This window comes from Acipenser ruthenus, chromosome 5 (genome assembly GCF_902713425.1).
Source record: "Acipenser ruthenus chromosome 5, fAciRut3.2 maternal haplotype, whole genome shotgun sequence".
Lineage (NCBI taxonomy): Eukaryota > Metazoa > Chordata > Actinopteri > Acipenseriformes > Acipenseridae > Acipenser > Acipenser ruthenus.
This window is the reverse complement of record NC_081193.1, coordinates 88,226,072-88,240,258: the sequence shown is the minus strand read 5'-3', so window position 1 is coordinate 88,240,258 and position 14,187 is coordinate 88,226,072. Positions and strand designations below refer to the sequence as shown.

General features: G+C 39.5%; 1 long non-coding RNA gene across 1 annotated transcript; it reads left to right on the top strand.

Moving 5' to 3' along the window:
* The first annotated feature begins 2,527 nt into the window (after nt 1-2,527).
* Nucleotides 2,528-13,309, top strand: LOC131737187 (uncharacterized). The gene is made up of 4 exons (XR_009328775.1): nt 2,528-2,731; nt 11,215-11,297; nt 12,202-12,441; nt 12,908-13,309. It is a non-coding gene; the product is annotated as an uncharacterized LOC131737187 (long non-coding RNA).
* Nucleotides 13,310-14,187: the final 878 nt, after the last annotated feature.

Here is a 14,187-nt window from a genome sequence, read left to right as displayed (position 1 = left end):
GGACCCACACCGTCTCCTGGGAACCCAAACAACTAAAGGTCAAAATATTTAACCAAAAAAATATATATATATTCAGGTATAAAACACACTATAACACTACAGGAACTGAACAGATACATTACTGACAATCTACCCCACATTGAGAGGGATTGAACAGATACATTACTGACAATCTACCCCACATTGAGAGGACCTGAACAGATACATTACTGACAATCTACCCCACATTGAGAGGACCTGAACAGATACATTACTGACAATCTACCCCACATTGAGAGGACCTGAACAGATACATTACTGACAATCTACCCCACATTGAGAGGGATTGAACAGATACATTACTGACAATCGACCCCACATTGAGAGGACCTGAACAGATACATTACTGACAATCTACCCCACATTGAGAGGACCTGAACAGATACATTACTGACAATCTACCCCACATTGAGAGGACCTGAACAGATACATTACTGACAATCTACCCCACATTGAGAGGGATTGAACAGATACATTACTGATAATCTACCCCACATTGAGAGGGATTGAACAGATACATTACTGACAATCTACCCCACATTGACCTCCTGCCAGCAGAAGAATTTACAGAAGGCTCAGAGAACATCCACTGGACATTGCAAAGTGCCTCTTTCAACACTGGTGCCAAGATTTAAACTGCTGAATCCCGAAAACCCAACAGACAACTCCAGGGACGGGAACTCAAACATAGTGAACATTCAAACCAACGAATAGCCAAGAAAGCCCACTTAACAAAGGCCTCGCCTTCGTACCAATGCCCAAAAATACAGCCAAACAAAAATAAATTATTCAGGCAGGTGCACAAGCATACCATAGGAGACTAAAGATAGCAGTCTTCTTTGAAGGAACAGACGGTGAGTACACACCCTTTACACTCAAATCAAATTGGGAACCCACAAGCAGACAAACTCCACTGGAAATTACAGACATAATTGCAGAGGACTTAAAAACAATAAACAGCTTAAATCCAAAATACACACAGAGGAGGATAACTTGACAGGTCCAGAGAGGACAGCACTTAAAAGTTTGACACAAAATAAAAATATAGTGATCAAACCAGCTGACAAAGGTAGTGCTATAGTCATAATGGATAGAGAACAATATATTTTTTAAACCAACAGACAACTGAATAAGCAAGAACACTATAGGGAATTAGACACACCAATGTACCTAGACTCAGGCTTGGAAATTAACAGGATAATACAAACATTAATGAACAAAACAAAATTACAAAAAAACAAGGACAGTACCTCAGGGGTGTAGAAGAGCCACGAATTTGGATCTTTTACATATTACCAAAGATACATAAAAACCCAGACAACTGGACAGTTCCATGCACAGTACCACCAGGCAGACCAATAGTCTCAGACTGCAATAGCGAATCTTACAGAATTGCAGAATACATTAATTTCTACTTAAATCCTATCTCCTCTACACACCCAGCTACACTGAAGATACTTATGATTTCATACATAAAATCTAAACACTTACAATCCCACACACAGCATTTATTTTTTTACAATAGCTATAGATAGCTTATACACTAATATAGATACCAAGAGAGGAATTGCAGCAGTCGAAAAATGGCTAGACAAAAATCCAGACACAGAAAGACCAGATGAACACCTGCTTCAACTTCTAGAAATCAGCCTCACAAAAAATGACTTTGAATTTGATAACAAGTTTTTTCTACAGGTGAAAGGAACAGCCATGGGTAAACGCTTTACCAACAAACTACAGAACATGAACGCTCAAATAATTTCTGCATACAGGGAAAATAAGAATTTAAATGACTGCCTAGTCTCAAGCAAACTTCCCCCAATAAACCCTAAACCAACACAAACACCTCAATACTTTAAACAACTTACCACACTTAAAAAGAATACTACAAGCATTACTTACAGGATTCCACAAACGTTCACACAAGATAACAATAACTGTATCTATTCAATACAATGTACTACATGTAAAATACTATACATAGGGGAAACAGGGAACACTATTAGAACCAGGCTCTCACAACACATTTACAACATCAAACACAAAAAAGAGATACAGACACTGTTAGTGGCACACTTTCTGCAACACAGCTTGGAATCTCTCAGTTACAGTAATCGAAAGAAACCAAAGCTGGTCAAATACAGAAACTTAAAACTTAAAATGTGAGGAATGCTGCACGTTAAAATGAACAAATGACCGAAAGCAAAAAAGATATGCTTAAAAACAAAACATTGCAATCCACAATAAGTAAGATGGCCAGTGCATCTTCCTTTCCCTGGACAGCCACTCCTGCAGAGGGAATCTAGAGAAGGTAAATCTCAAAAAAACTCTCACCCTAACCCTCACCCATAACCTAACCATAACCCTTCTGTAACCCTATCTGCACCACAATTCTAAGCTTAGCCTACCTCTGACCTCAACACTAATTCTAACCTTAACCACAAGACCAGTCCCGTCACTGAAAGTTGCTTGATAAACTGCAGGTGGGCATTGAACTCGTTCAGATGTCTGCAAAAATATGATACCTTGGAGTCTGTTTCCAATAGAATGTATATTAAATCCTATGCAAAAGGAACCTGGATCACAGTTTCAAGTGCAGCACAAAGACCATCACTAGAGGACAGGCTTGGATTGAGTGGAAACAGACAGGAAGGCTTCAGAGTGTTAGAGACAGCTTCATTTCTACAGAGAGGTGAGTGAAAGGTATGGGATTTCTACAGAGAGGAGAGTGAAAGGTATGGGATTTCTACAGAGAGGTGAGTGAAAGGTATGGGATTTCTACAGAGAGGTGAGTGAAAGGTATGGGATTTCTACAGAGAGGTGAGTGAAAGGTATGGGATTTCTACAGAGAGGAGAGTGAACGGTTAGGGTTAGAGCCGATCCCTGCCTGCTTCAGCTTTCTGATTGAATGGGAATAAAGAGCCAGTGCAAGTAGCAGACAACACGCCTCTCAAACGGCATGTGTCACTAGAGCCTGTCAAATGACTTGAAGATACAGGAATATTGCTTAACGTTTAAACACACTTGTTATTACCTGTTAATGTTTGCTGGTAAATATTTGGTCATTACACTTAGCACTTTAACCCTTATCCAAATCACTGCTTAACCCTTATGCACAGTACTAATTGCAACAGCAATTATCAACGTACTGTGAGCATTTGTTCAGTTTATCAAAGAATTGTGGACAACAAAGAGCAGTAGAGCCTTATCAAACACAATCATTTCTTACACAACCCAACCCAAATACTGTGTGTGTGTGTGTGTGTGTGTGTGTATATATATATACATATATATATATATATATATATATATATATATATATATATATATATATATATATATATATATATGATTCAGTGGTTGGAAATCCTAGCCTGTGATTGGTTAAAACCTCATCATCAGAGCAAAAATAGATTGAGCTATTTCCCTGCCACCGGGCTCTGCCAATAGTCTCTGTCTGTCATGTGATTGGTTCACATCACTGTTAGTCCCGCCCCTTCAAAAACATTTTCTGTTATTTATTTATGTTATTTATTTACTTCTGCTGTATCAGCTATATTTAAACAAAATATATAAAGTAATATTTACTATCCAACCTTGCCTTGCAGGTAAAGATCCAAACTAAATCCAGTTATACCTGTGCTTTCCCATGCTTTCACTGGGCTTTATTACACTTTGTTTACTATGGGAATCTTTTATAAGGGGTATGTGTAACCTTTGTGTTTATTAACATAAAAAGAAAATCCAAAAGACTCCTATAACAGCTATTCCACTGATGACTAAACCCATGCGGCACAATTCTCTGATTTGACAGAGTTTAGGGAGAGGGTGAGGCATTGCTTCACCACAGGAAGGCCAGTCTTACTGGGGTTCAAGCCTCTCTGAATCTGGGGTGGGGACAGGGGTGAGGCATTGCTTCACCACAGGAAGGCCAGTCTTACTGGGGTTCAAGCCTCTCTGAATCTGGGGTGGGGACAAGGGTGAGGCATTGTTTAGTCACAGGGAGGCCAGTCTTACTGGGGTTGAAGTTTACCCTCTTCCTTCAGCTGTTAGCAGCTGGTTATACCTGGTACCACTAAACCAGTACCTCGTGGTATCACCTGAAATCGCTCCATAAACATATGCAATCCAGTACACATTCTGTCCTGTCCTGGTTGTGCCCTGTGTTTATGGGAGATACCGTTCAGCTGCATCCCAGAAAGTAAATACACTTTAACTGGTGTGTTGCCAGCACCTTAAACCCTGCTCTGTCTGCCATTTCCAACAAGCTCCTACAGCATGTATTTCAATTCCAGACAATTTAAAAGCAACAGACATCCGCTCATACAATGTATCAGCTCCCACCATGCCCTAAACACTGCTGACTCACATATGACTAAGAGTGTATTGTACAACAGAGCTGTAGTTTTCATAAGCTTGTTTTGAATTGGCTCGCCATGCCAAGAGAAGTGGAGCCCCTGTGCCCCCTCAGGAAAACAATGTGTTTAAAACCACCTTGCTTTTCATAGGAACCCTAAAGAAGTCATACAAACCTCTGTAATTAGTTTAACATTCACTGCAAAGCCTGTTATAGCTGTACAGTATCAACGCTGGTATGGTATCTATATGGCAATATCTAGATCTGTTAGACTACTCCTTATCCTTACACACCTCATGTAACAAATATGAAAATAGTTTTAACAACAGTTTGAAACACTGTATATCATAAAATACAGCAGTTTCTACAGAACAGTGGAGACTGAACTGGTCCCTTACTGATAGGCAGAACCTCAATCTTAAAAACCACTCCTGTACCAAGATCCAGTCTAGATATCTCTACTTCTGCAAACCGAGTTTCACAAGGAAGCCACACTCCCACCTCAAATCATGTCTGCTCATTTTTTTTATGGTAGACATTGTGCTTGAGCAAGTATTTCTATTACCTGACGTTCAAGGTATTATTCTTTACAATGCTTACCTATGTTTTCACTGTGCTTATTACACTTTGCTGTGCTTTTACTGTTGGGGAAATGTTTGTGTAAGTAGCTGGGAATATTAAACATGCTACTAAGCATTTAAGAATAACGTTGTGTCTAGGAAAAGATGTCTGTGTGTACAATCCTGTACACTGGCTTGCACCCATTGACCTTACATCTAAGATAAAGATCAACGCAAACACACATGGTCCAGGACAGGCACTGATTAACAAGCGGAACCTGATGACTCCCAACATGTGATTTATGAATCATCTAAATGTATTTCTTAACCAGGAAGGGGTTATTGCAGGTCAGACACACTGCTGTGTGAAATGGAGATCCAGCTGAGCTGAGGTAAGAGCTGGGAACACTAGAGGACAGGGATACAGTACAGTACACAGATATCTTCTGCTGCTTTCTAGGGGGTGCAGAGCATTAGCATGGTGTATGCTGATTGCACATACTGTACTGCACTGCATCGTACCAATTAGGGGAAAACAATCATTCCTTTGTTAGATGCTGTCTTTGTTCATTTTCACACTTGCATGTTTTTCCTTAGTGGTTTTTGTACAGCCTTCCAAGGGTGTAAGAGTATATGCTTCTCCCTCAGTCCACATTCACAAATAGACACATGTCTTATTTATTCTATTCTTTGATCTCTGTGTGCTGCTGATCAGGTTTGAACTGCACATATTATTATTGTGTTGTTTGTACATTGTGATTGTTTTTTTTTTAAATTATTATTTTCCAGGACCCCCTTGTAAACTAGGCCCATGTCTCAATGGGTAAAACTCCTGGCTAAATAAATAAATAAATAAATACATCAATAACATGTTTCCAAACCTTTTGACTGTATACAGTATATATAAACATCCCCGTCACTGTATACAGTATATATAAACCACTCCCCTGACTGTATACAGTATATATAAACCACTCCCCTGACTGTATACAGTATATATAAACCAATCCCCTGACTGTATACAGTATATATAAACATCCCCGTCACTGTATACAGTATATATAAACCACTCCCCTGACTGTATACAGTGTTTATAAACCACTCCCCTGACTGTATACAGTATATATAAACCACTCCCCTGACTGTATACAGTATATATAAACCAATCCCCTGACTGTATACAGTATATATAAACCACTCCCCTCACTGTATACAGTATATATAAACCACTCCCCTCACTGTATACAGTATATATAAACCACTCCCCTCACTGTATACAGTAACTATAAACCACTCCCATGACTGTATACAGTATATATAAACCACTCCCCTGACTGTATACAGTGTATATAAACCACTCCCCTCACTGTATACAGTATATATAAACCACTCCCCTCACTGTATACAGTATATATAAACCACTCCCCTCACTGTATACAGTATATATAAACCACTCCCCTCACTGTATACAGTAACTATAAACCACTCCCCTCACTGTATACAGTGTATATAAACCACTCCCCTCACTGTATACAGTATATATAAACCACTCCCCTCACTGTATACAGTGTATATAAACCACTCCCCTCACTGTATACAGTATATATAAACCACTCCCATGACTGTATACAGTATATATAAACCACTCCCCTCACTGTATACAGTATATATAAACCACTCCCCTCACTGTATACAGTATATATAAACCACTCCCCTGACTGTATACAGTATATATAAACCACTCCCCTCACTGTATACAGTTTATATTATTATTATTATTATTTGTTTATTTAGCAGACGCCTTTATCCAAGGCGACGTACAGAGACTAGGGTGTGTGAACTATGCATCAGCTGCAGAGTCACTTACAATTACGTCTCACCCGAAAGACGGAGCACAAAGAGATTAAGTGACTTGCTCAGGGTCAACAATGAGTCAGTGGGTGAAGTGGGATTTGAACCGGAGACCTCCTGGTTACATGCCCTTGTCTTTAACCACTGGACCACACAGCCACAACCACTCCCCTCACTGTATACTGGCTTCACCATTGCCACGTTTATTAAACTGCTTCTGATTCACAGCCTAGACAGCTAAACATCATTCTCTGGTTTCATACGACACACACGCCACCCCCTCAGCCTCACAGGACTCCATTCATTGGCCTTCTCCTCCACCCTTAGTTATTGCGCAGTATTGCAGCTATTCAAATTGCCTCTGTTTACATCGTGAATTGCTACACTTGAATGTAATGTTGTTTTACCAGTACTGTAAAGTTAGACGGTTTATTCCGATATTACAGCATTATTTGAATGTTATTGATCTACACAGATCATCTGATTTTTTTGTGTTGTGGTTTTGGTAATGCTTTCACCAAGACGATTTCTCTTAATAAAGATAAGGGTGCTGTTATAAAAGACAGTGGTTAAGCTAAAAAAAACAACAACAAATAAACCATAAAACAGAAAGGAAGGGAGAGGCATGCCCTACATTAATAAAAAAAGAATATGTTTGTGTTGGATATATTGTTGCATATCTCAGGTCTTTGGAAATGCAGTATAAAACGGGATCTTTGTGCTTTGTACTGCAGCCAAGAGATAAGTGGCTGTGCTTGAGGGTTGAAGGGCAGGCTCCACCTGCTTCAGATCAACAGCTCTGTGAACAATGTACAGAGATCACGGGAGATAAGAAAGCCTAGTCTTATTGAGCTATTGACACTTTATTTAACTGCCAACAGAAACGCCATTGTGCCAGCTCCATCAAGGTGTGTGAAGCAGGCTTCAGATTGAACATGCTGTGCGTGGGTGACCATGGCCTGATACTATGTACAAGAAACGTCAAAATAGCAGAATAGTGCTCACTGTAGCCATAGTTCTGCATTGCCTGCTAAATAAAACATTTTCAAAACATAGTTTAAAATGCCTTTCAGACGGGGGGCTCCCGAGTGGTGCATCCGGTAAAGGCGCTCCACGTGGAGTACAGGATGCACCCTATAGCCTGGACGTCGCTGGTTCGAGTCCAGGCTATTCCACAGCCGACCGTGGACGGAAGCTCCCAGGGGGCAGCACACAATTGGCCGAGCACCGGCCAGGGGGGGGCCTTAGGTTCGGCCAGGGTGTCCTCGGCTCACCGTGCACCAGCGCCCCCTGTAGTCTGGCTGGGTACCTGCGGGCTTGCCTGTAAGCTGCCCAGAGCTGTGTTGTCCTCCGATGCTGTAGCTCGGAGGTGGCTGAATGGTGAGTCTGCAGTGTGTTAAGAAGCAGTCAGCTGACGGCACGCACTTCGGAGGACAGCGTGTGTTCGTCTTCGCCACTCCCAAGTTAGAGCAGGGGTGGTAGCGGTGAGCTGAGCCTAAAAATAATTGGATAGTCTAAATTTGGAGAAAATACAAAAAATAATTGGCGACTACTAAATAAAAAATAAATAAAAAAATACCTTTCAGACAATTAGGACACTATACAGTTATCTATACCTTGCATTGCCTCACTTTATTGTGATGCCTTCTTTACGACAGTAAGGAAGACATTAACTAAAACACTGCCTGTCTAATTTCAGGTAGAAAACCAAAATTATCTCCTTAAGCACATACCTTATCAATACAACCTTTCTCCTGAAATAATGCTCCTTTAAACTTTTTATTTAAATTGAATTTTTTTATAAGGGGAAAAAAACAAAGTCTGCTATAAACAAAGGTCTGCATATATACTGTAGTACTCAAGCATTCACTCTCATACAGAGAGTCACAGCACCACACGAGTAAGGTTTGCATATATACTGTAGTACTCAAGCATTCACTCTCATACAGAGAGTCACAGCACCACACGAGTAAGGTTTGCATATATACTGTAGTACTCAAGCATTCACTCTCATACAGAGAGTCACAGCACCACACGAGTAAGGTTTGCATATATACTGTAGTACTCAAGCATTCACTATCATACAGAGAGTCACAGCACCACACGAGTAAGGTTTGCATATATATTGTAGTACTCAAGCATTCACTCTCATACAGAAGTTTACTGCAGTTAAACCATGGAGGTTATGAAGGCAGTTTACAGTGGTAAACTTTATAAAGGTCTCAGGTAGTGAAATGTACCATTAACATTAAGGGTTAATCCAGCTCCTCGGGGTTGGGTTCTACTTCAGACATAACAGCATTTTACTGCCAGGCCCTCCCCCCAGTGAATCAATCCACCAGGAGATTAGAGGGATTGAGGGGTAATCACCACTCTTTCAGGTCCAGTCACATACACAGAGATGTCTCTTTGTTAAAGGAATCATAAAACAGGGACATGACTTACAGTAACAGTAAACGTTAACGTTTATGAATGCGCTCACACTGAAAAGTAAAGGTTGTGCAATGTTTGCATGTTACTTGTTCCTAGTTCTATTTTTTATTTGTTTTTTACATACAGTAAGTACTTGTCAAAACGTTTAAATTTTTGTTTTTTTTCCATTAGAAAGTTTTAGAAACTCTTATCTGACATGTTTGTACCTGAGAAATTACATGCTGAGTGCCTTTGTGATTTTTTATTTTTTTTTGGTCAGCTGATATTTTACTATATGTACAGTTTAAGAACATAAGAAGAACATAAGAAAGTTTACAAACGAGAGGAGGCCATTCAGCCCATCTTGCTCGTTTGGTTGTTAGTAGCTTATTGATCCCAGAATCTCATCAAGCAGCTTCTTGAAGGATCCCAGGGTGTCAGCTTCAACAACATTACTGGGGAGTTGGTTCCAGACCCTCACAATTCTCTGTGTAAAAAAGTGCCTCCTATTTTCTGTTCTGAATGCCCCTTTATCTAATCTCCATTTATGACCCCTGGTCCTTTTTTCTTTTTTCAAGTCAAAGAAGTCCCCCGGGTTGACATTGTCTATACCTTTTAGGATTTTGAATGTTTGAATCAGATCGCCGCGTAGTCTTCTTTGTTCAAGACTGAATAGATTCAATTCTTTTAGCCTGTCTGCATACGACATGCCTTTTAAACCCGGGATAATTCTGGTTGCTCTTCTTTGCACTCTTTCTAGAGCAGCAATATCCTTTTTGTAACGAGGTGACCAGAACTGAACACAATATTCTAGGTGAGGTCTTACTAATGCATTGTAGAGTTTTAACATTACTTCCCTTGATTTAAATTCAACACTTCTCACAATATATCCAAGCATCTTGTTAGCCTTTTTTATAGCTTCCCCACATTGTCTAGATGAAGACATTTCTGAGTCAACATAAACTCCTTTAAGAGGTTTAAGAAAATCTGAGTCATAACCAGAGATTAAAACTGGAACCATAATAGAATACGCTTAATATCTACACTTCAAATGAAAAATTGAAATAGCTTAGAAAAAAAAACTAAGAAGCTTATTATATTGAGAAAGTCTAAATAATGAGTGTGTGAACCTGTAGCAGGTGCTTCAGTAACACTCTGCCTTGTCTCCTTGCCTCAGGTTGCTTGAAGCACTGCAGATATAGCAGGCTACATAGACTACAGTGTTGCAGACAACCCATGATGTGCAAGTCTGACACTGACTTATTCTGTGTACATACAGGAGGGTATTTAGTCCTTTCATTTGTCTGCAGTGTGTATTAAGGTAATAACACAGAAGATTTAATTATTATTATTTTTTTATTATTATTTATTTCTTAGCAGACGCCCTTATCCAGGGCGACTTACAATTGTTACAAGATATCACATTATACAGATATTACATTATTTTTTACATACAATTACCCATTTATACAGTTGGGTTTTTACTGGAGCAATCTAGGTAAAGTACCTTGCTCAAGGGTACAACAACAGTGTCCCCCACTGGGGATTGAACCCACAACCCTCCAGTCAAGAGTCCAGAGCTCTAACCACTACTCCACACTGCTGCCCTTACATGTTTTTACATGTTTAAGTGCTTTAGGAACTGGTGAAGGGGTTTATCAGGTTTCAATGCTGGAGTTTGACGTGGTGTGGATCTGAGATTCGGGTTTGTGCACACCCCAGATTAAAAGCATGTATAAATTCAAACACGCTGTAAATATCCAAAACCTTAAAAACAACATCCTCTATACAAATCTTAACCTTATTGAGGAACTGGACAGACTTCTTGATAAAGGTATATTTAGTGTAAAATGCATAATTTATAATGGTTTACTGTTTTCTGTACAGAATCACACTGCATGTTACTCTAGTAATTGCATAGAACTTTTATAAATTTTCATCAATAAATTCTATTGTTTTTACAATGTCTTAAATTATTTTTTTTCAATTTGGTAGGTTTCTTGTAGGCAGGGTCTGCACCGAAGTAACTTTTGTTGAGAAACTACAATGAAACCCTGATTGCTTCTGAATCACATACAGTAAGTACAGACTTGGCTTTAGCTTGAAATTACACATATTTTCCACTGTGCTGCAAGCACTTTTTTATTTAATTTAGTAAAGTGATGCGATAATCAGGCTCTGTATTTACACCTGTTTGTGATTTTCCTTTTACTCTGAAATAACATTTATTTCGACAGTGCATGTCTCTCAAACAAATACATGGAGCAGCAAGTTAACCACGGCATAATACTGTCATGAAAAGTAGGAAGACATTTGTATTGGCTTTATTTTACACTGAGATACAGAATATAGGTTGACAATTAATTTGTTACCACACATATAAGAATTTCACTCTTTGAAAGCAGGACCATCAAAGTCCGCCATTGTAAAAAAGATGGTGAAAATTTATTGGCTGCAAACTCTCTCATTAAAGTGAAAAGACCAACACAGCCCCTCGTAATGCAGTTACTCATTCACTGACACCCATTCGTTTCAAGATAAAGCATTACAAAGCATGTCAGCCACAGCCTCTTTTACTGGTCGTTTGCAAGGCCTTGAACTAGCATATACAGTACATACGTCAGTGGCAGCTGAAAAGGATGAGGGCAGTTATCTCTATTATTTCTTGTCCTATCCATTTTATGTGTTGTTGTCAGACTATATAAATTATTATTGTCGTCATATAATGTGAGATTGCAGGCCACTAGAAGAGTATTTACTATAGGAATTTTACAGTACTACTAAACTCTGCTAATCATTGTTAGAAATGTCATTGATGTAGGAAAGACAACCTTACTTCGATACACACCAGGGTTAGAAATGAATTTCTATCCTGCTAGGCCCAATCCGAAAGAATGTTTACAGGAAATCAACCAGACTGCATTGTGTCTTCTTCTTCTTCTTCTTCTTCTTCTTCTTCTTCTTCTTCTTCTTCTTCTTCAGAGCATGTGCAGCTGTTCTGGTGGTCCTGGTGTATGTATGTAAGCAGTCATCAAGGTGTGGAGAATGGGTCAGGCTTAGCAAGGTGTGAGGAACCCAGAGGCACTGTTCCACTCCACTCCACTCCACTCCCTTCTAACTAACTTGTGGAGTTCACATCACTCACAGTTCACTGTGCAGTTCATGCATCACTGTGCTTGTCAGAACATGGAACCCACTGCCATGGTTCTTTCCTTCCTGTCAGTAAGTTTTCTTTCAAGGTTTCATTTGTGTATCTGACATCTCAATTACATACCTGTAGGGCTTTTATTGACTACATCTAATGAGTCAACATGATGTAACAATATTATTATTATAAATATGTAACACAATGGTTTGGAGTAAACCACTTCAAGTCTCTAAAGATAAATGAATGAACTGGTGTCACTGGGACCAACAGCTATGATTTCCACACAAAGACATGTTTTTTATAAAGAAAAAAGCCAGCGCTGACAGGTTACTGATATGAAGCTGACAATACCTCCATCTGCATTCACCCAGCACAAAGGTTCATTGAACTGTGCAGATAAATAAGAGTTTAAATTGGGTTTGCAGTATCTCCCATTCAGTTTCTTAGACATGCGCTACATCCATCTCTAGCCATGCAGGAGATACATCCGGTGTTTTTGTTGTGATAACGCTTTTATCAACCTGAACTCTCCATTCACAGGCGCTCATGATCCACCGTGCAGTGGAAGACAGTGTGACTAAACAACTTAATCTGAGCACCCCTAAATCCCTGACAGCTGGAACAGTGGCTTGTTTGCAATTTCCTGGGACAGCAAGCATTTGGCTCCTGCTTAGGTGCTTGCTCAGGTGCTTACTCGAATATGGATTGTGAAATTGGGTTGTTGTCAAGTGTAACCACAGCTGTGTTTTTTTCAGCAATCAGTACAGGCATTTTACAAAACCTCAGGCTAGTGCTGGGCAGGAACATCAAGGGACACAGGCATGTTGCTTTGTCTGCTTGCTTGTGCAGAACAATAAGTGGTGCAGCAATTGGGATGAAAACAGACAGGCACGTCTTTAATGTGGGAATTGTCAGGTAATCTCACGTGTGAGTACAACTATTTCAGTGATCTAATATACCTTGTGGTGTAGGGAAACTGAAGGTATGAGACCATGTTGTATCTTGCTCTTGTAATTAAAAGAAAAATGTCTGTAATTACTGTGTATTTATATAGTAGTTACTTAGTTAATACATGTGCACTTACACATAATTACAATGTTATTATGCATAGTTACAATGCATGATATATGTAAGTACACAATTGTGTCAGAAAAGAGTTAGAGTTAGGGTTAGGGTTAGGGTTACACTATTTTAAGTAATAAGCAGTCTTCTCAGTGAAACACGATACCAATAGGCTACATTCTCAAAGGTATTAACTACAAATTGGCTTACAAATGAACAGCAGAGAGGCAAGGGGATTCATGTAGTACAACAATTCATCATGATTAGACTGCTGTTGTGCTGCTGTTAGATTGCGCTACAACCACAAAGTAAAGAAAGTCATGCAGCAGCACTTAAGGTATACACTAATGTAACATAAGCAGACATTTTCCTACAGTAAATGCTGTTTCAATTAATATTGTATACTTCATTATGATGAAACATACTGTACAACTGTAGGTGTTTTTTTAAGGAGAAGAGATTCTGGCACAGAGATATTTTGGAATGTTTAAGGTTTTTTTTTTTTTTCTTTTAACTTTTAAAAGAAAATCTTTACAACCATACACTAACTTAAAAGCGAAAATCAAAATGCCTTGGCAACTGTAAATCACACAGCGGAGTGTTGTGGCAAAGCTGCCAGGAAGAGACAAGGAGAGATGGGGACGCACTCAGTGATGAGGACGCACTCAGTGATGGGGACGCACTCAGTGATGGGGACGCACTCAGTGATGGGGACGCACTCAGTGATGGGGACGCACTCAGTGATGGGGACGCACTCA